This window comes from Euprymna scolopes, chromosome 7, assembly GCF_053919585.1.
Source record: "Euprymna scolopes isolate OS-2025 chromosome 7, ASM5391958v1, whole genome shotgun sequence".
NCBI lineage: Eukaryota > Metazoa > Mollusca > Cephalopoda > Sepiida > Sepiolidae > Euprymna > Euprymna scolopes.
The window spans coordinates 109,806,969-109,829,409 of NC_136488.1; the positions used below are offsets into that span (position 1 = coordinate 109,806,969).

At 34.4% G+C, this 22,441-nt stretch overlaps 1 protein-coding gene across 5 annotated transcripts in view; it reads left to right on the forward strand.

Moving 5' to 3' along the window:
- Positions 1-22,441, forward strand: part of LOC145279884 (neurofascin-like) — an 825,765-nt gene that overhangs the window by 396,835 nt on the left and 406,489 nt on the right. Inside the window, exon 1 of one of the 5 annotated variants that reach the window (XM_080131348.1) lies at positions 14,634-14,955. The exons of the other annotated variants lie outside the window; for them this stretch is intronic. The gene's annotated coding sequence lies outside the window, so the exon portion shown is untranslated. Of the gene's footprint in view, positions 1-14,633; positions 14,956-22,441 lie in introns of those variants that run through there. 5 annotated transcript variants of the gene reach the window in all.

The following is a 22,441-nucleotide window of genomic DNA, read 5'->3' on the forward strand; positions in this document are numbered from 1 at the left end:
ATCTCTTTTTGGAGTCATCTAATCGTCATTTCTCACAGGATTAAAAATGTATTGTTCTTTCAAATGGCTAATGTTGTTCCAAAAAATAAATTATTTAACTAGAACTCAAATTTGGAGAATTTTCTGCAAAAATTCTAATGTTTAAAATATACATATCAGATTAATTTTTTTTTTATTACTACTAATGCAACAATAATTCTAGAATAAGGATCAATGAACTGGACTGTTCTTAGAATCCTATTAAAAATGATGTATGGATAAACAAAATGTGATTATTTATGAAGAGGATTTATGACAGGTATTTGTTGATATTGGATTTAAAGGTCACTTTTTTAGTTGGCAGGTAGGTCACAGGATGTGATATACAGTAGAAAAATTCTCAAAAAAAAACAGTTCATGGAAATCCTGCCATTAAGCATATAAAGAAAGAAAGCAAAGTTTTTTTTCTGTTCTGGTAGAAGGCAAGTTCTTGTTGTGAATGTCTTACAGGAAGATTGTAGCTTAATAAAGCACTAATCTTTGAAAATAACTATAGAGCAACAAGGTCTCTTCTGGAAGAAACGAGCTCTAAGGAATAGAAGAGATCTCATCATTTCAAAGTTAATTTTGTCAAGACAAAACAGTGTTTTGATTTGCACGTCCTCAAATGTAGCAACCGTCCTCCATCTTAGGATGTATCTAACTCTCATATAAAGGATTGCATCAAGAATCACATACTTTCTGGAACAGTAGAATAATAATCCAACCATTTTTCCATTAACCTGAGCAGCAAGTTATGTTGTTCATTTTAGATTTGGAATGAAAGTTAGTCCTGAGTTTGTTAATAGAAGAGACTTCCGTCAAGGAGAGTACAGCTAGAAGTGACCAAATGCAGTTAACATTGTATTTCATTGTATTACATAATCAGCTAGTTGCACCATTATTGAACATTGACACCTAAAATTAAAAGCATCTATTTGCTGTTTACTATCATGAACTCAACATTACAGTTAGGGCTATTACATCATTTAATAATGCTCTTTCTTGAGCTACAAATAAAATAGTAGCAAGACTCTCAAGCCTTGAAAGGGCAACTACCTTAGAAGAAAGAACAATATCAGCTAATGGCAATGGCCGTATTGATACTATCCTCCAAATGCCATAAAGGCACAAGAAATCTGAATTTCAAACATGAAATTGGTCAAACATGAAGATAAACAGAGCCTTTAAAAGGACACTGTCGTTTAACAGATAAAATTGATGATGATGATGATGTGTGGCATTAGCTGGAGAAAACACTCGAACAAGAAACGGCTATGTGGAAACCTTTCTCGTATCTCTTTCTCCCTAAGAGAGAGCATCAGCTTGCTGTTCTTTCCTGAAGAAGTTAGAACTTGCAACACCTGATGAAATCCATTACGTGATAAGTTGGAAGACCTCATGACACCTACAATCAACTGGTAGAAGTCTCTGGATGCCATCTTCAAAATTTATCAACAGTGATGGTGGAGATTGTCTACCTGATTCATTATCATCATTCATGCATGCTGGCATGTGTTGCATGGATTTTAGAAATTGATTTACAAACTAACCTATCTCTAACCAGGTTTTTATTTATCCTTCTATCTCTTAAATCCTTTATCACTTCTTTCTTTTCCTTGAATTTTCCCTATTACATCTCATAATCCAAGCACATTCATCCATTCTTTTAATGTGACTAAACCAACAAAGTCTCCTGTTCTGCACACCATAAATGATCACTAATTTTTATATTTTTAGAACAACTTATTGAAAGATTGAATTGCTAGAAACAACTTTTTTAAAAATATTAAAAATGTTAAGACGAAATGAAGAAATGTTAAAACCATCAAACATACTAGAGGTTGTTAATTAATCGTGAGGGCCTAAAGCATGCAGGCCGCAGGTGATCTATGGATGTTCTGTGGTTCATGACAAACCATTTGGATGACCAATGTATCGGATTTTAATGTTTGTCTATCACCCCATGCTATACTTTTTAATTAACATGATAAATATTATGTCTATTCATTAACAACCAATTCAGCAGGGTTTGTTCTACTTATTTTCCGGATAAGGGAAAAGGAAACTTTACCTCCCCACCATCTCATTTTTGTGATGGAAAATAATTTTCATAAGAGAAAATTTAAAAACATTATCTTTCATCTCGCAATTAATGATATAGATATAAAATTTTCAATGATTTTTTTTTTTTTTAATGCAATAGAATGTACATTACATAAAATAAATCCAAGGTAATTTTTTGATTCAATTTAAATTAAATTTTTATACCTTACTTTGTAAAATTTATAAAAGTGCACTTTGAAGATAAATAAATTTCCAATTGAATCTTGTTCCTTTATTTTTAAAGCCTATTGTAAAAACATTTTGTTTAACAATTTTCATGCCTTGGATGAAATGCTTTTCTAACTTGTGTGTGTGTATATATATATATATATATATATATATATATATATATATGTATATATATATATATATTATAATATGAACATAAAATAAATCTTTACAAAGTTTGTTCTTCATTTAATAATCAGTGAAATTTTCATATTGATTAGATAATTACCTGAGTTTTGGTAGATTTTTAAAGAGAACCCCCATCAAAACAAACCTACTATAAACTGATAATCCTATATGTAGTTATCTAAACAAACCGCATTGATTGGGATTCCATTACATTTAAAAAAATTTTATTTATTTATTATTTTTTTTTTATTTCTGTATTCCATAACTGACACTTTCTTAGGTGCAATATTTAAGCTTAAAAACAAAAGCAAATAAGGAATGGCAAAAGAATAAGAGTTATTTATATGGTTAGCTGATTTTACCTCAAAGAGTTTTTTTTTTTTTTTTTTTTTACACAGTGATCACCACTTATCAAGGCTCGGAAGCCACTCAGGGATAAGGGTTATCGCAAGTACATTACGTTAGTGTGGAGATTTGATGAAGTGTTTACTTAAGGGGGCGGTTCATTAGGAATTTGTTAACATTGGACTTGAAGACATCCAAGTTGTAGTCCGATGGGAAGCAGGCAGACGGAACAGAGTTCCACAGGCGTGCAGTTCTAAGAAAGAAGCTTTGTTCATGGAATCCGCGTTTTGATTTAGGCACAGATATAGAGTGGGGAAAATTTTTCACAGTGGTTTCAGCTAGACGGGTGTTTTTCGTGAAAGATTGGCGAGGGGGGACCAGAGATTGGAGTTCAGATGAGCACCTGCCATGGAAGTAACGATAAAACAAGGATAGGCTCACAACGTCTCTTCTGTGGGAGAGAGGTTGCAGGGTAGAGAAAAGGGCATCCCCCACTAAGCCACAAAGTCTATTTTGTACTCTGTCAAGGCAGGATAGGCTGTTTTTAGCAGCTCCTGCCCAGATATGGCAACAGTATTCCATCCTTGGACGTACTTGGCTTTTATATAGATAGAGAATTGCATCAGTAGTGAGATATCTTCTGGAGCGGTAGAAGGATCCCACCATCTTTCCAGCGACCATGGCAACAGACTTGATGTACGTGTTCCATTTCAGATCAGGAGTAAAGGTCAAACCCAGAAGCTTGTCAAAACACGGGGCCTCACCCAGACGAGAGCCATCCATCACAATTGATGCCAGATGGGGATCAGAGCGTTGATGATGTAAGGATAGGAGTTTGGTTTTGGATGCATTAAAGGTAACCAGTCACATCTTCCCTCACTGAACCACGCGCTCGAGATCAGAGGAGAGAGAATCAGAGAGAACTTTGTTGCCTTTGATGTGTTGCCATAGATGGTTGTGTCATCAGCATAGATGTCAACGAATGATTTAAGTATGTGTTTAAGGAGGTCATTGATGTAGATCAGGAAGAGAGTTGGGCCCAGGATTGACCCCTGAGGGACTCCAGCATTTATATTGCAGGCCTCTGATTTTTGTCCATCTACCACTACTCTTATGAGCCTATCGGAGAGAAATGCTTTAATGATTGAGAAAACATTTCCAGTTATACCGTAGCTGGAAATCTTGTGAAGTAGACCCTTATGCCATACCTTGTCAAAGGCCTTTGATATGTCAAGAGCAATTGCCCTAGAAAGGAAGCCTTTGTCAAGAGATTCACTAATCCTGTGGGATATAACCGTCAGCACATCTGCGGTAGATCTTGCAGAGCGGAAAACATATTGTTTGTCACTAAGAAGGTTATTCCTGCTGAGGTGGTTGACTATTTCTCTATTTAATATGGATTCCAGCAACTTACTCATAACACACAGGAGACTTATTTATCTGTACTGAGAGGGAGATGACTTATCACCTGAATTCTTAAATACAGGGCAAACTGCTGAGGTCTTCCAGGGAGTCGGAAAGCACTTCTCCTTAAGGCAGTGCTTAAATAGTTTTGTAAGTATGGGAGCAAGTTCTGGTTGAAGCTTTTTTAACACTATAATTGGGATGCCATCAGGGCCAGTTGCATATTAAGAATGTCTTAACTGAAAAATAAGATAAAGTATTTTATAAAATAAACCGTAGCAAAATATGTTAGTTTTTCCTTGTGCTCAATTGGTATCAGTAAGTTTTTAAAATTTCTGGAGAACATGAATAGCCTTGTCATCCAGATATACTTTCTCCACATTCAATTGTTTTACACATTAACTGTATATCATCTCAACCTACCTGTAATTACACTTCAGTTATGTACTCAATGCTATTATTACGTTATGTCCCACAAACAATACTATTAAAAATCCCTTCATGGCCAATAGGTGTAGGGTGCCATGCAAATGAGCAACATCAAAGATGATAGAATCGGAACAGGTCCAGTAAATTCAACTATTTTTAATTCTATATTTAACTGGGGGGGGGGATGAGGGGAGTTATAGGTGTGGTTATTCCACAAATGATTCGTCTTCCATTAGCATCCGGCATTGGGCATCCGGCTAGTGAAGTGGTTATATAAATTAATCATTTTCGACATAAAAATATGGATAACCAGTGTTTTTTTGTTTGTTTGTTTTTTTCGGGGCAGTATGCATTAAAAATGTCTAGCTAATTGTCAGTTTTTCAACCATGTGAATTTTGTCTATCTGAGAAACCTATGTCTGGTTGACAGTGTTTTAAATTAGATTTTCTCTGTCGATGGAGGTATTTTCTCTTATCGATCAAGTGGTAACTGGCCTATTTTGTTCTTTGGGAGTCTTTTTTATTGTTTTGACTAGCAAAAGGAAGTCGATGTTCAATGCAATAATTGGTGTTTTTTCAATGTAGTAAGTTACATTTGCTGTTTTGTGGGATTCAAAGTACACGAAGTATCTTGTTATTTACATAAAAACCAATATTCTTGGCCATATATCTTCTGAATTATCAAAAATTGTTACTTATGAACTCCATCTTTCTTTTTTTTTTTCCATTTTTATTTGTTGATAGCCATCTGTCTAACATGAACTCCTTCTAAAATGTTATGCTTAAATAAATTGACACCTGGTTATTTTAAGCTTTCAACTGGAACAGACTTTCTTAAAATAGTAATCTATACTTGTACAACCTTTCATGACTAGATATTAACATTTTTTTTTATGAATATACTCTGTGATAATATTTGAGCTTGTCGTTATTTCATTTATTTTTTGCTGAAAAGTTAGCAATATCTATTAAATGTTAGTCATGGTGTTGGGCTTTCATTAGTTCTCCAGAACTATTTGACCAACTAGTGGAGAATGAACTCTTCTCATCCCTACAGCTTCTTTCTCTTAAGAAGAAGCATTGCTAGCCTTTATTTATTCTCTTGTTATTTTTTTCCCCGAATTTCATTCTCTGGTTCCCCTCTGTAAAACATTTACAGTAAGAACTCATCTAGTTACAATCACTGCAAAAAACTTCTGTATACTTAAAATCAAATATAATCTCCACAAAGTTATTTTCCTCCAATTTCCCTCTGTGGAACACATAATCACAGTGCCACTTTCCATTTTCAAGTCCAATGCTAAAAAATTTTGTCAAGTCATCCTCTTAAATAATCAAATTCCACCCATTGTTTCAAATCCTTTCACAACACTACTAATTATCCAAGTGACAATCTTATTAACTATCAGGTTGACAAGAAAGTTATTGCAGTTTTTAGCTTTTAAATTCAGATGAACATATTAAACAAAAATTTATTGATCAAAATAAGCACCATCAGATTTAACACACTTTTGCCAACGCAAAACAAGTGTATTTATGCTAATAACATAAAAATCTTGCGTTCTGGCGACAATGAAGTCGCTCACAGAGTTTTTGGTATCATTTGAGTTTTTGAAGCATTTTTCACACAGAAAGTTGTCGAGATGCTTGAAAAAGTGCTAGTCGGTAGGTGAGAGGTTTGGTGTGTTATGTGATGGCCATGTTTTTTCAAGGTAAATACCTTCTTTTCAAAGTAAATCCATATTGAATCTGTATGTTTTGTGTTTAATAATGGCTCACACATGAATTCGATAGTCGGGATATAACAAATGATTTATTCACACAAGCTAGCTTTTAATAAGGTAGATGATAGAAAAGGTAAAACTCGAGCATCTGCTGAAGAGGCCACGTTACTAGTTAAAAAAAAAAATTGACAATCATAGTCAAACTGCTTTGTCCCCCTCTTTTTCCTATTTCAGTAAATATGTAAATTATTTGAAGCAAAATTGGTATCGGTATTACTTGCAAACAATTTATTTTTACCTAAAAACAAAATAATTGAAATTAAAGTTTCTTAAAATTAAGACGTTAGAAACACTTAAGTCATTGTTCAAAATAAAAGTAGCTCAAAATAAATTAAAGTTGTATAAATAAAATAGTCTAAAAACAAACCCTTGTTTCCGTTTCTCATTTTCAAGTAAAGTTTTTTCTTTTTAAAGTAGTAATTTTATTTACAAAGAAATGTGTTCTTCTGTAAAATATAACTAAATAGTAACTAAATTGAAAAACTATAAGTTATTTCAAGATTCACTAAAGATGAGAAAAATTGAAATCGAGATTTTTTTTTTTTAAACTTTTTATCAAGGTCTGAAGGCTACTCAAGGATAAGGGTTAATAAATATAAGGTGGCAGTGTAGTAATCGTTAATGGTGTAAATTGGGTAGAATTTGATTATTTATGGGGATGGCTCAACAAGAACTTGTTTACATTGGATTTGAACGCTACCATGTTGTATTCAACCAGGAAGCAGACCAGTAGAACAGTGTCCTACAGGCGGGCAGTTCTGAGAAAAAAGCTTTGTTTATGGAATCTGTGTTTAGATTTAGGCACAGATAGTGGGGGAAATTGTATATAGTGGTTGTAGCTAGTCGAATGTTTTTTGTGGAAGTTTGGCAAGTGGGGAACCATAGATTGGAGTTCAGTCAAGCACTTGTCATGTAAATAACAATACAGCAGAGACAGGCTAGCAATGGAGCGAAAGAGGTTGCAGGGAAGAGAAAAGGGCATCACCTACTAGGTTTCAAAACTCTATCAAGGTTGGATAAGGTATGCCGAGCAGCTCCTACCCAGATGTAGCAACAGTACACCTTTTTAGGGTGTCGTTGGTTCTTATACAGATAGAGGATTGCATCAGTAGTGAGATGCCTATTGGGGCAGCAGAGTAATCCAACCATTTTTCTAGTAATCTTGCCAACAGATTTGATGTGTTCCATTTCAAATCAGAAGTGAAGGTCAATCTCAGAAGCTTGTCAAGACCTGGAGCTTCTCCAAGACAAGAGTCATTCATTTTAATTGGGGCGTGATGGGGGATCAGAGCGATTATGATGAAAGGAGAGAAGTTTGGTTTTCGAATTATTAAAATTACCCAGCCACCCTTTTTTCTCCATTGCACAAAAATCGAAAGATCTTGGTCGTTGCTGGCCTTTGAAGTGTTACCATAGATTGTGGTGTCAGCTGCATGTCTGCGACTGATCTAAGAATATGATTTAGATCATTAATGAAAACCAGGAAGAGAGTTGGGCCCAGGATGGAACCTTGAGGGATGTCAGTGTTATTAATACTATGAGTTTCTGCCCATCAACGTCAACTCTTATAAGCATATCAGAGAGAAAGGATTTAATTGAGGATATTTCCAGCTATTCCATAGCTGGTGATCTTATGAAGTAGACCTTTATACCATACTCTATCAAAAGCCTTTGATATGTAAAGAGCTATTGCTCTAGAAATTAAGCCCCTGTTGAGAGATTCACTCATCCTTTCAAGGTGAGTATTCTAGTTTGTGAATTTCAAGCTTTCGAGATTCTTCTGTGTTGAATAATCTTCATATTGTATTGTTATTTGTTAAGCTCCAATTTTTGACTCTGCAAGAACTTATCTTCTACCATCAATGAGGTGTTACCAGACTTGTAAAGGGGGTCGACATCACTAGTTGTAAGGTGCCAATAGGTTTTAATGTCAACCCTTAACATAAAATGATTCGCCACAATCAAGAATGCCATCAATCAAATAGCAATCAACTCAAACTACCTTGTTTACATGTATAAAAAATGATTTTTATTTAAGACGGTAATTATTTGATATAGAGGTGGAGTATAAACTCCTTTTGGTCACCCAGACCATTCTAAAGTATTCATCAATGTGTCATTAAGGTCTATATTTTTCCAGAAATATTTAATAAATATTTTGTGAAGAGAGTTTGAAATAAATCCTGTATCAGGAGAAAAGTTATAAAATCAGAAGAAAATTGTTCATGGTTACATAAGGCAGAAATTCCTGGTAAGGTAATTGTCCATGTGCATTAATCCTGTTGCACATAAAGTCTATGGTGAAAACTTAACATCTTTCGATGGAGCAACCAGCAAGGTTTGTTTTTCTTGCAAAACAGCATTTATAGTTGAGACCATAACTTTCTCAAAAGTTCTGGCCTTTTTACAATATCCATACGCGTAAAGATAAAAATTAGTCCCCATAGTATTTACATGGGCTTGAGACAGAGAATGCATTGAACACTATGCTATTTATTTTATGTGGGTGAAAATTTCCCAGGTGAATTCATTAAATAATTTTAAGTTATTTCCCTTTGACTTAAGAAATAGTGGATTTGTCTGTATGATGACCATCTACTGCATACTAGAAAAGCATCAATTAAGGAGGAGACATGATATATAATGTATTTACCGTGGACATAAAATTTGTAGAACAGGCTCATTAGAAATGCCTATCGACAAAGAAAAATGAGTTGGTTTGTTGATGTACTCAGCGGTAGCACAATGAGTCTCACTATCAAAAATTGCCTTTTTAAGTCGATCTATGCTGACTTTGTCGGATCTACCATTGATATCAATTACAAAATACTTGGGATATTTTCTCAGTACTTTGTAAAAACCAGAATATAATGGTTGAAGGCAAGAAGGTACTCAATCAATGTGTAAAAACACGAGTTTATGAATTTATGTCCTGCGGAACATGAGTAGTTATTTTTTGAGTCCTTGGATGAATATTCAAAGGTTGGGACGTATATTTTCTCAAACAAGTCATAGAGCTTGTTGGGTCTTGGATGCGTTGTGTAGAGGATGGTGCAATGATCTGACCAGGCAAAGTCAGTGATGTTCCATAAACAATTTCAGCAGACATAATTCCAATGTCTGCTTTAATAGTAGATCTGATATACCATGGAGTACAGGAGGGAGAAATTCTATCCACTTATTAGGATCAGAGTGTGCTTTTAAAGAAACTTTTAATTGATAATGAAAGTGCTTAACCATGCCGTTCACTGTAAGGTGGTAATTATTAATTATTGAAAGAGTGACAGCTAAAAATCAATGTCGCGTGAGTGTTGACATGCAGGTTCATCAGTTTTAGTAACGTGGAGTGATCTGGTTGCATGTTTACATCCAAGTAGACACGTAAGTTCAGAAAAAAATAAGAATCAAATTGTCTACTTCTATCAGTAGTTATCATTTCAGGTATGTTGTATCGTGATATCCATTGTGAAACATGTGTTTTGGTGATAGTTTCAGCCAAAGTATTTGTAATGGGGAAAGCTTCAGGCCATCTAGAAAGTTTGTTGGAAGGAGGAGGAAGTGGCCAATATGAATGTGTTTAAAAGAAACTTCTGGAGTTGGAAATTTTGTAAGAGGACTATTAATTTTGTAAGAGGACTATTAATATGACCTTGGATTTCTGGCAAAAGATACAACTCTGTATCACATTGTGTACATCTTTGTTGATGGCAGTCCATATGAAACGTGATGTCACCAATTTTTGTGTCACATGAATACCCAGTTGAGATAAGTTATGCAATATCGAACAAACAATTTTCCTGTGTTTAAGAGGTAAATATCCAGTTGAAATGTCACACTAAATGGATTCATTTGAAAAGGGCAAGGGCACTTGTTCAAATATTAGATTAGAAGAATTTTGTAAGTTATCTAGTTCTTCATCATTCTTTTGGTCTGCAGTGATCTGATGAAGGTCAATGTTGTTAATAGACTGAATGGCTGCATACATGACAGTCCCAGCAACTATATATTTGGTGCCTTTTAATATATTTAATATTGGGCATCTTTAGGTGAATTGCGACCAGGCTTAGCAAACAAAACATAGTGAAATCTGAGCCTTCCAACATAAATCAAAAATGTTTAATAAGAATATGCGACAAGAAGTTCTCTACCAAAGGTACTGTATTTAATTTCAGCATTTTGAAGTCTTCTAGAAAAGGATAGTGGTTGCCAAATGTTAACAAATTGTTGCAAAACACTTCTGATGCTGACATTAGATGCATCTACTAATAACAAGAGAGGTGCATCTGTCCAAGGAAAAACCAATATTGTTGTATTTTCTAAGGTATTCTTTAATTTAGAAAAGGAGCTCAATTCCTGTTCATTTAAATATAATTTTTTAAATTTTTATTCTTTCTTTTTCAAAGATCAGTTAAAAGTTGTGGTATTTCTGCGCAATGGGGTAAAAATTATTTAAAGAAATTAACTAAACCAAGAAATTTTCAGAGTTTATGAAGAGAAGTTTGAGCAGAATAATCGATGATAGTTTTAACCTTTTCCGATAGGAGTGAATGCTATCCTTATCCATATCGTAGCCAAGAAAAGATAATGGAGAAACTCCAAACTCACATTTGCTGGGATAGATGATCAACAGAAATCTGGTTGCACGAACAAGATCAATCTTAGAAAAAAATTGATTTTCCATAGAATGAATTCGAAAAATCATGGAAATGAAAGAATTGGATAATTATCCAGGATAGTAGCTATTCAATGCCCAATAATCTCTACATGTGCACCGGTCCTCGGTTGTCTTTTTGGGAACCATGTGGATGACCAACGGCTATCAGAAGAGCAAATTATTCCAAAGTCTAGCATATACTGAAATTCCTGCTTAGCAGTTTTAAGATGATCAAGTCTGAGTCTGCATGGGTGAGCGTTCACAGGAGGTCCTTGTGTTTGAATAGGATGGGTGACGCTGTGTTTGACTTTAGGGTCACAAAAAAATGGGTCAGGTTATATTTAGAAAATTCCTAAGGATGATATGTCAGCTGATTATTTAAAATGATAAGACTTATCTTTGGTAAATTATTACTTATACCATGAACTTTTAATCCTGTATTAATTAATCTTTGTTTAACATCGATAAGTATTCCAAAGTGATGTAAAAATATCTCCTCCCAAAATCAGAACTGGCAGTTTAGCAGCTGTGAATACCCACTGAAAAGTGCGCCTGAATCCTAAATTCAAAGTTTTCTCTGAAAGTCTGGATAGCAGAATGGTTAATAGCTTGTAAATGAAATGATGTTTGGTTTCTCTTTTGTTTAATCAATTTATAAAGAATAATGCTTACTTCAGGACCAGTGTCAACAAGGCAAAGAATACCAAATTTTTTTAATTTTTAACATAAAAGGTGCGACACGTACGGATATTGCCAGGAGTGTTAGTTGCTCTTACTGAGGTGGAATTGTTTCCCAATGTATTAATGGGCTTTGTGAATGAAGAGGGTTTTTTGGCATTTCTCTCTCTCCATAATGACAAATGAATATTATTTTGCTGAAAAGATCGACCTTTACTATTAGAATGCCAGCGATGAAAGTTATCTCAAAATGGGTATTATTGCCTTATATCCAATTTCTTCAATCTATTCAAAGGTTCTGAATCTGTTTTGATTGTTTTATTATATTATATAATTCTGTATCATCATCCTCTGCAAAAGAATGACAAGAAGTGGTTGAAGATTGAGCCTGACCCAACAGAGCTACCATAGTTCAAGGATGTTGTCTGCCAAGTCGGTCAACTCTTCGACCGAAGTGGTTTCCTAATATCATTTGAGCATTAGACGGGATTTGGTTGATAAAGTTATTTTAAAATGTCAGGTTGGAGTGGGTTCTCTCCCATTAACTGCTTCAACTAATTCTTCCTCGAATGAGCAGTTGACGAAGACGTTTCTGATGAGAGTCTGATGTTCTTATTAATTTGGCTCTAAAAGTATTGTATTAAATTGATTCAGGAGGAGCCATTAAATCTGACTTCAGCCATGAGTTAATAAACCTACAACATGGTTCAACTTTGTTAATTTGATATGTATATGTTGCATAAAAAATTTGTGCTTCTACATGGGCAAACCATAGTGTTGGATCATGGGTTCTAAATGATGAAATTTTCATTATTACCCGAGTAGCAGTAATCAACGACATATTAATTATTGAAAGAGTGACAGATAAATATCACTGTCGTGTGAGTGTTGACATGCAGGGTCACCAGTTTTAGTAACGTGGAGTGATCTGGTTGTAGCGACCGTACTTTGTTTAGTGGATTCGTTTGTATGATGACGATTCACTACAATTTCTTTCCAATAACTTCTCATCTATGAAGCACATCATTACAGAAATGTTTCTCTGTAGATTATTATAGCAGGTCGTCAATGTGATCAAAATGTCAAACTGTTCACTTAAAAGTTTGTTCACTTCATTCAGTTTCAATTCTCTCATAATATTCATCATTCAACTAAATGGCCGATTTAAACTTGGGTTGGGCGTTTTGGGTGTTCCTATTTTCTTGCTTCCCCACGAAGGCAGAATTAGACACAAGGTCAGTTTTTAATATGGGGAAAATCCAGCCCCCCCCCCCAAAAAAAGGGACACTCTGGATAGGAACAAAAATAAAAATTGTTCCAGTCATGAAAGATTTTTCCTCCACTGACTGAGGACAAAAAAAGTGAAGTCTAGTATCAGAACAGATGCTACACTTTTTCCTAAGGAATGTTGATAAACCGCATCGAACAATTGTAATTTGTTGATACATACAGCATTTTTTGTGTGTGTGTGTGTGTGCCCCAGATTAATCAGTGCAAACACGGAATTACACTTTAACGATTACTGTCATTTTCGCACTCAAGCAATCATGAGAGTGGTTACTAGTATTCGCCCTATAATTTATTTTCTTGTAAACACTTTATATTTAATTTCAGAATTTTTCAAATGGGGATTGCTAATGAATTATTCGGAATACTATGGTTATCGTAGTTATTATATTCACAATCGGTTAAGTATGACGGGATGAAGACACTCTACTCCGTGGATTAAATTAAAGGTTCAATTCGAAATTTCTTCCCCGTTCCTACGTTCGAAAAGTTGATTCACAAGACGGTTTAAAATTACATCGGCCGAAACGTAATGAAAGTAACAACCAAAATGAGAATATTAAAGAAAAACTGACCAGTTTATTATTCCATAGTGAACGTTATTCAATTTTAATTTAATTTTAATCTTTTCTCTTTTTAATATTTTGCGGAATATATTTCAATTTTCGTGTTTCATGTTGAAAATACAGAAAACTGAAATATTTCACAAAATATTTTCTTTCAAAAAAAGAAAACCGTAGTCCGTTATGTTATCTTGCAAATTCAAAGAACATCAGTCGTCGTCCACTCGTCCATATTCTTACTAGTGTATACAGCAGTATTCTCAGTAGTGTTAGTCGAAATAGTATGAGTTTCTGTTGTAGCTTATTCGAAAAAAAAAAAGGTAGGAGATATACGCCAGCATCGCTTCTAAAATTCTATCATAGTCCTGATTGTGTCTTACAAGCCATTCTCTCTGATTTTTTTGTGAGAAAGATCTTTCTTGTATTTATGCCTTATAACTCTCTTCCTTCGCATAGCAAATATCATAAGGAGAAATATAAAGCACAGGACACACTTACAAAGAGCACACACGCTTTTCCCGTTCCAACACGTTTAAAATCTTTGCGCATCCCCCCCTCTCCCTCTCTCTCTCTCTCTCCCCCCCCCTCCTTCCTCCTCCTCCTCCTCCTCCTTCGAGGGATGAATATCCAGCTTTTCATTCATTCGCTCTCCAGAACAAGGTGTCACCAGAAATCAAAACTACACACATACTATTTACAAGGCGATAAAAGGCAGGAAATTCATTCGCACAGACGCCAAAATAAGGGCTTTATTATTATTTTTTAAAAACCTTTTTCGTCTTATATTTTGTGATCAATTCCACTTTATTTTAAAAGGGAGACCAAAAAAAAAAAAAAAAAAAACGAAGTTCATTTCATTGCAGCCAAAGTTGTATATTTAATTACATTTTCCGTGTTTCTATTTGCAACGTTATTTTTTAAATTTACCCCACCCCACCCATCATACACACCTTGATTTCCAAAGAGTCTACTCTTTCTTGTATTATCAAACAAGTCAGACATCAGCTGTTTTTTTTTTTTTTTTTTTGCAAGAGCAAAGAACATCACCATTCCCCTTGCGCGCGCACACACACACAACTGGTGTTTCTTATTATTAAATGGAAGTACACGGAGATATATTCTTGCGGACTTTTGTGTGTATTTCGCACACACTTCATTGTCCTCTTCTGCTCGGATCGTACTACATATAACACACAATAAGAACATCACCTGTTTTTGATATTCAAAAATAACCTAGAATATTGTTCGTTGCAGTTTTTTTTTTTTTTTTTTTTTTTTTTTTTTTTTAACTTTCATTTATTCTTTCTGTTGAGACGATACTTTGTCCCCGGTAAGTACTAAAAAGTGATTTTTAAAATCTTAAATATTTTCTTGTCCTAGAATCGAGTTGAAGAAACAAATGAAGGGACGGTTGGTTCGGTTCTTTGACGTGAAAAAGGTTTTCCTTTTGGTTTAGGTGGTTTTCCTTTTTAAATTATATTCCAAGCTACACATTATTTGTTTAAAGATGACAAAATACTAATCGATTATTTTATAAATAGATGCAAAAATTGCTAGCTCTATTTACTGTAGTGGCACTCAAATTAAAATCGAAGTGATTTTTAATGCCTTTAAACTGCAGAATTTAAATGTCATTTGTGTGGCAGGAAAGTCAAGTGCTAAAATATATTTGTACTAAGAAAATAAGGCGGACGTGAGGCCCCCATAAAAACACATCGGCTCTGCTGATGTTGTACGCAGCAGCACGTTCAAGGGAGCATTTATTAATCTCAGAAAAGAAACTAAAGAATTTTGGCGTGTGTGGCCTTGTTTTATTATTATTATTATTATTATTATTATTGCTTGAACTTTACGCTTTTCGGATTATTTTGTTATGTTTCTTGGGGGGAGGGGGGATGGATATATTTTTTGGCCGGAGATTATAGTTATAGGTAATTATGAACAGGAAAATTGGTGCAAGTTCAGATTAGCACTTACTGGATATGTACATACATACATACAGGGTGTCCCTAAAGTTACTATAACTATACATCGGGACAAGATCAAAGTGTAGTATTTGTTCTTCAGATGTTGCATGCACTTCTATTTCTTGTTCTCTTTCGGTGGAGGAGAAATCTTTCACGACTGAGACAATTTTTATTTTTGTACCTTTTCTCCACGTTAAAAAACGACCCTGGTGTCTAACTCTGTCCCGTGGGGAGGCATAGTAAATAGGTACTATAACTATACAGTCTTACAAGTTACTATACAGACACCCTGTAATATATTAACAGTACAGTAAGATATTGTATTAAAATATTTATTTGTAAAAAAACAATAAGACTGTAGTAACTTTACGGACACCCTGTATATATTGCCGATATGTTTTTATTAAATTGTTAGGTGAAAGTACAGAATAGGTACACAACACCCTCCCGTCCACATGTTAAGAATGGCTTTCTAAATGTTATTTCAGCACGGATCAATAAGTGCATGACTGCATGAGTACCTTTTATTTTCTTGAATAATAATAACAATAATAATAATAATAATAATAATAATAATAATAATAATAATAAAAACCTACTCGACGAGAACACGACTGTTTTTGTTTTAATAATTATTTTTATTCAAAAATAAAATATGAAAATAACTATAATCTCTGAAAAAAAATATCCAGCAAAAAAAAAAAAACAGAAAAGCGCAAAGTTCAAGCTAAAATTCTTTCGTTTCTTTTCAGATTAATAAACGCTCCCTTGAACGTGCTGCGTACAAAATCGGAGCGATCGCTGGGGGGGGGGGGCTCGGCCTCACTCGTGTACGTCAGCTGAAAATGATTTTCACATGTGCCCCCGTTTTATCAAAGAACTCGAACCGAAGGTGTATTTTACTTTACTATCACACCCTACACCCATCATGTTTTAACCAAAAAAATAAAAATCAGATTGTATTTTTAGGATAAAAAATCTAATAAACTATATCTTCAAAAATGAATTTTAAAAAAAATTCTGATGATGTATACTTCACAAGAAACAAATAACTTTTACCAAATACAAGAAAATTTACTTTTCTATTTAAGTATATAATTTTCACGTTTGTTTACTGATTGCATTTGTTAATGTTACTTTTACTTAACCAAATATGCGTTCATTTCAAGGTGGGTGGTTGCAGGGAATTTCTCATGAATTATTGGCTTAAAAGATTTTGTTTTTTTTAAAGTGTGGTGGGGGTGTAATAGAACAGTAAGCCTAAGTCTGGAGATGGTTGCTAATTTGATTATGGTAAGCTTTCTTTTCTTTTCTTTTTTTATTATCATCTCCCACAATTGTTAAATAAATATTTTGGACTTAACAGTGAAAAAACACTTTCCTATATAAATTGAACATAGGTACATGCAAAATGAATGGCCGATCCCCAAAATGTAAAAATATTTTCACCCTTTCCTTTAATTAAAAGTTCATAAAAATTCAAGAAATTTTAATGACATGTTAAATGTTATCGATCACGAAATCTAATGGACTTATTATTTTAATCTTAGTGAAAATGTATTTGTGTAAAAGGGAAGGGCATCTTTAAAAAAGCTATATTTTTAAACACTAAAAGACATGCATGAGTTTTTTTTATTAATGAAAAAACATCATGGATGTTAACAATTTAAAACAAGTCTTTTGTAAAGATTTCTTAAACAAAAAAAAAAAAAAGAAAAATCAATTGAGGTCCTGGGCCACTAAAAAAACAAAACAAAAAAAAAAACGAGATAATTTCTATTAACGACTAGCAGGGAGATCCGACGTTGCCCAGGATTGAATGAGGATCAACAAGTGTTCTCAATACTTTTTTTTCAACACCAAAATGCATGATTCCCATTTTTTCAATCAAATCAATTGATTGCCTTCTCTAATCAGGGATTCACCGTGGTGCATGAAGAGGAAGTTTCACATGCCTCTGCAAAGTGGCTTAGTCTACAATCTATATATATAAAGTTGTAGCGTTCGTGTGTCTGTGTCTACAACTTCCCATGTTCAAAGTAATATAAAGGTGATATGTGTGTACACCGCTCCTGGTCAAGAAATATTAATGCCCATGTCAAAGGAGACATCATATTTTACGCATAATTTCTATATATAGCATTCTTCAAACCACTTCTACATTGATTTACGGTCAATAGTATTACATTAAATTAAATCTATTTAAATAATTAGCTCGATGATATTACTTATTCGACATAATAACTTCGTTTCAACTGTATTATTTTAAAATATAATTTAAAATTTAATTATTTAGTTTTTCATTTCAATTTATATTTGATTTAACTTATTTTATCTGAAATCTGAAACCGTTTAATTTTCAAACCAGAAAACCAAAGTGGAATAACTGATGGTTTAATTCTTTGCAAAAATTGTTTAAAACAGAGCATGTTATTAAATAATTTCTGTAATAGATTTTTCATTTCGAAATATCCTTCTAAGTTAATTATTTTTTTAACTGGAGATAATTTTTTTTTTTTCACTTCTTCAGAGCTAATTATTTTTTTTTATTTCACTTCTTCAGAGCTAATTATTTTTTTTATTTCACTTCTTCAGAGCTAATTATTTTTTTTTATTTCACTTCTTTTAAGCAAATTATTTTTTAATTTCACTTCTTCTAAGCTAATTTTTTCTATTTCACTTCTTCTAAGCTAATTTTTTCTATTTCACTTCTTCTAAGCTAATTTTTTTTACTTCTTCTAAGCTAATTATTTTTTATTTCACTTCTTCTAAGCTAATTATTTTTTATTTCACTTCTTCTAAGCTAATTATTTTTTATTTCACTTCTAAGCTAATTATTTTTTATTTCACTTCTAAGCTAATTATTTTTTAATTTCACTTCTAAGCTAATTATTTTGTTTATTTCACTTCTAAACTAATTTTGTTTATTTCACTTCTAAACTAATTTTGTTTATTTCACTTCTAAACTAATTTTGTTTATTTCACTTCTAAACTAATTTTGTTTATTTCACTTCTAAACTAATTTTGTTTATTTCACTTCTAAACTAATTTTGTTTATTTCACTTCTAAACTAATTATTTTTTTATTTCACTTCTAAACTAATTATTTTTTTATTTCACTTCTTCTAAGCTAATTATTTTTTATTTCACTTCTTCTAAGCTAATTATTTTTTATTTCACTTCTTCTAAGCTAATTATTTTTTATTTCACTTCTTCTAAGCTAATTATTTTGTTTATTTCACTTCTTCTAAGCTAATTATTTTGTTTATTTCACTTCTTCTAAGCTAATTATTTTGTTTATTTCACTTCTTCTAAGCTAATTATTTTGTTTATTTCACTTCTTCTAAGCTAATTATTTTGTTTATTTCACTTCTTCTAAGCTAATTATTTTGTTTATTTCACTTCTTCTAAGCTAATTATTTTGTTTATTTCACTTCTTCTAAGCTAATTATTTTGTTTATTTCACTTCTTCTAAGCTAATTATTTTGTTTATTTCACTTCTTCTAAGCTAATTATTTTGTTTATTTCACTTCTTCTAAGCTAATTATTTTGTTTATTTCACTTCTTCTAAGCTAATTATTTTGTTTATTTCACTTCTTCTAAGCTAATTATTTTGTTTATTTCACTTCTTCTAAGCTAATTATTTTGTTTATTTCACTTCTTCTAAGCTAATTATTTTGTTTATTTCACTTCTTCTAAGCTAATTTTTTTTTTATTTGCTTAATTTTTAAGTAACCATTTTTATTTGTTATTGTTGGGTTATTCGTTTCTGTATGCGGTCATACAAAAACGACATGATGAATTTTCAAAACAATGAAGAGTTAATTTTGAAAATGCACTTGGGGACCACCCGAAAACTTACCTTTAAGAAGTTTATTTATTTTGGCTATTCAACTGGTTACAGGTGTATTCGGATCTGCTGCAAACAACTATCACGGTTTGTTTCGTCACTGACAAGAATTATTTACAAATGTAACGTGGTTACTAGTATACTTATGTCTGGCCGCCATTTCTTTAAAAACTTATGTATGACGTTGAAGTGGAAATGGACCATGAGCCAGGTACCAGATCAGCTGTGCAACACCATTCTAGAGTATGCAGTTTCTACCAAGAATAGGGCCGCATATGAAAAACTTCAGACGTGAATTGATAATGGTTGTTTAATACCGTACCCACTGGAACGTCTGGGGCTACCTAAAGGATTAATTCTGCTCATGGCTGAACAACCTACTAAAGATAAAATTCGGCCCATACTGGATTATCGAGAATTGAATCAACATGTTGATGCTTTTACCGGAAGAGTAGATATGTGTGATGCTAAACTAAGAGGGTAGCGTCAGAAAGGGAGTAATGTAGCACTTCTGGATTTGAAGAGAGCCTACCTGCAGATACGTGTCCATGAGTCATTATGTCTATTTCAGACAGTGATAATCAAGGAAAAACCATATTGCTTGACACGTTTAGGTTTTGACTTAAACGTAGCACCCTTAATAATGACAACTATTATTAAAACTGTTTTGATGCAGGATGAGACCACAGCAAAAGTTGCTTCACCTTACATTGACGACATCTATGTTAATGAGGATATAATGTCTGCAGATGCGGTTTGAATAAAACTGGAATCGTTTGGGTTAATAAGCGCCTAAAGGATGAGGTGCCCATGTTAGGCCTAGAGGTCTGAAAAGAGGGCAATACTTTGCGATGGAAGCGAGGGAGCCTGATTCCAGAGTTACCCAGTGTATTGACAAGGCGCATTGTGTTTTCTATTTGCGGTAAATTAGTAGGACATTTACCTGTCTGTGGATGGCTCCAATCGGCAACAGGAGTATTAAAAAGACAAGTAACTGCAGTAACCAAAGGATGGGACGACATGGTGGATGATGATTCTCTCCAGCAAATGATGGCTGAAACGTTCACTAGAGTATATAGGAATGACCCTGCCCGGGGTGAGTGGCAAGTATTTGGAAACGAACTGAATGCATGGGTTGACGCAAGTTCACTGGCTACAGGTGTTGTGTTGGAACAATTGGGTGCTATTGTGGAAGATGCATGCTGGTTCGTCCAAGAAATGATATAAATTTGGCAGAACTTAATGTCACGTTAAAAGGCCTTAATCTTGCATTGCAATGGCAGGCTCAGGTCGTGCATCCCCACACTGACTCATTGTGTGTTTACCACTGGTTGACTCACACCTTGACTGGAAAGGCTCGAGTTGCAAGTGAGCTGTTAGTACGAAGGAGACTGGCAATAATAAGGCGTCTAGTTGACGAATACAGCTTGCAGGTGGACATTGCCTTAGTTTTGTCGATGCAGAATTTGACTGATAGCTTGACTCGAGTACCAAAAAGATGGATTGATGTGATGAGGCAGGGATCTGATCCTCCACAATAGACATGTACGACCATAACAGATCAATTAACACCTGACTAGATCCATACAATACATCAGCAGAGTGTATATAACGGAATTCGGAGGACCACATATTTTGTCCGAAGAGTGTGTCCTGCAACTACAAGGGTATCAGTCAAGGCAGCCATATGCTCGTGTGAAGAGTGTCAGCGAATTGATCCAGCAGCGTCCCAATGGCAAAAAGGGAAGCTTGAGGTGAAGGACAACTGGTATCGAGTAGGGATGGATGTAGCGCATTATGAGGGAAAGCATTTTTTGACCGTGACAGATTGTGGCTCGACACGTTTCACAATATAGCGCCTGTTTACTCGATAGGATGCATTTAGCATTATATGACAGTTGAGAGCTGTCTTTTTTTAACGTGGTGCCCCGCTTGAAATTCTGACTGATAATGCCACTACATTTCGATGTCAAGAATTTCAGACATTTATGCACGAATGGAGGATTAGAATGCGTTACCAATGTGCATATTTTCCCGAAGGTAACGGTATAGCGGAGCGGTGTCACCGCACCATCAAAAGAATTGCGGCCAGAACACAGTGCTCTATTCCAGAAGCTGTGTACTGGTATAATGTGACACCCAAGGACTATGCAACACCAGCAACTGCATTAGCCAATGGAATTTACCGGTACAAACAGTGTGATGAATTGATGTCACACCATCAGTGGTTAACATTGTCAATACACCATATCAAGTGGGAGACCGTGTTTGGGTAAAACGCCCCGAATGCTGGGTACACTGTAAAATTTTGCAGAGGAAAAATAGATAAAATCATAAGTCCTCAGACCATGTTGATTGATGGTGTACCACGTCATGTAAAAGATATCCACCTCTGTTATACCTCTTCTGATTCTGATGACGATGGGGAGGATCACATACAGTTTAGGGATGATCCTGATCGCCTGCTGTCCCTTCAGGTGAGCATAGAAACACTACCTACCAGATGAGGGAATGATGGGACATACTGGTGGCAATAGTGATGAGAAAAATGGACACGAGGAAGTAATGCCACCATCGAAGTACCCGAAAAAGACAAATACTGCCTACCCTCCATGATTGTGAAACACCGCCTATAGCACCATGAGAGGGGATGATAGAACATAGTGAGGAAGATGGAACCGAGGAAGTGATGCCTCCGATTCTTCAAAGGAGTACCCGACAAAGATGGATACTGCCCCCCTACTCTGATTGTTAAACACCACCTATAGAACCATGAGAGGGTATAATGGAACAGACTGATGGCAATAACGGTAATAATGAGGAAGATGGCAATGAGGAAGTGCTGCCCCCGATTCTTCGAAGAAGTACCCGACAAGACAACTGCCCCCCCCCCCCCCCGCCCTGTTTGTGATTATGAGATCAGGGGGGAGTGTAGGGAAACGTGTGACTTACCTAACTAGCACGTGTGCATAATTCAACGGGTCGGTCATGGAACGAAAT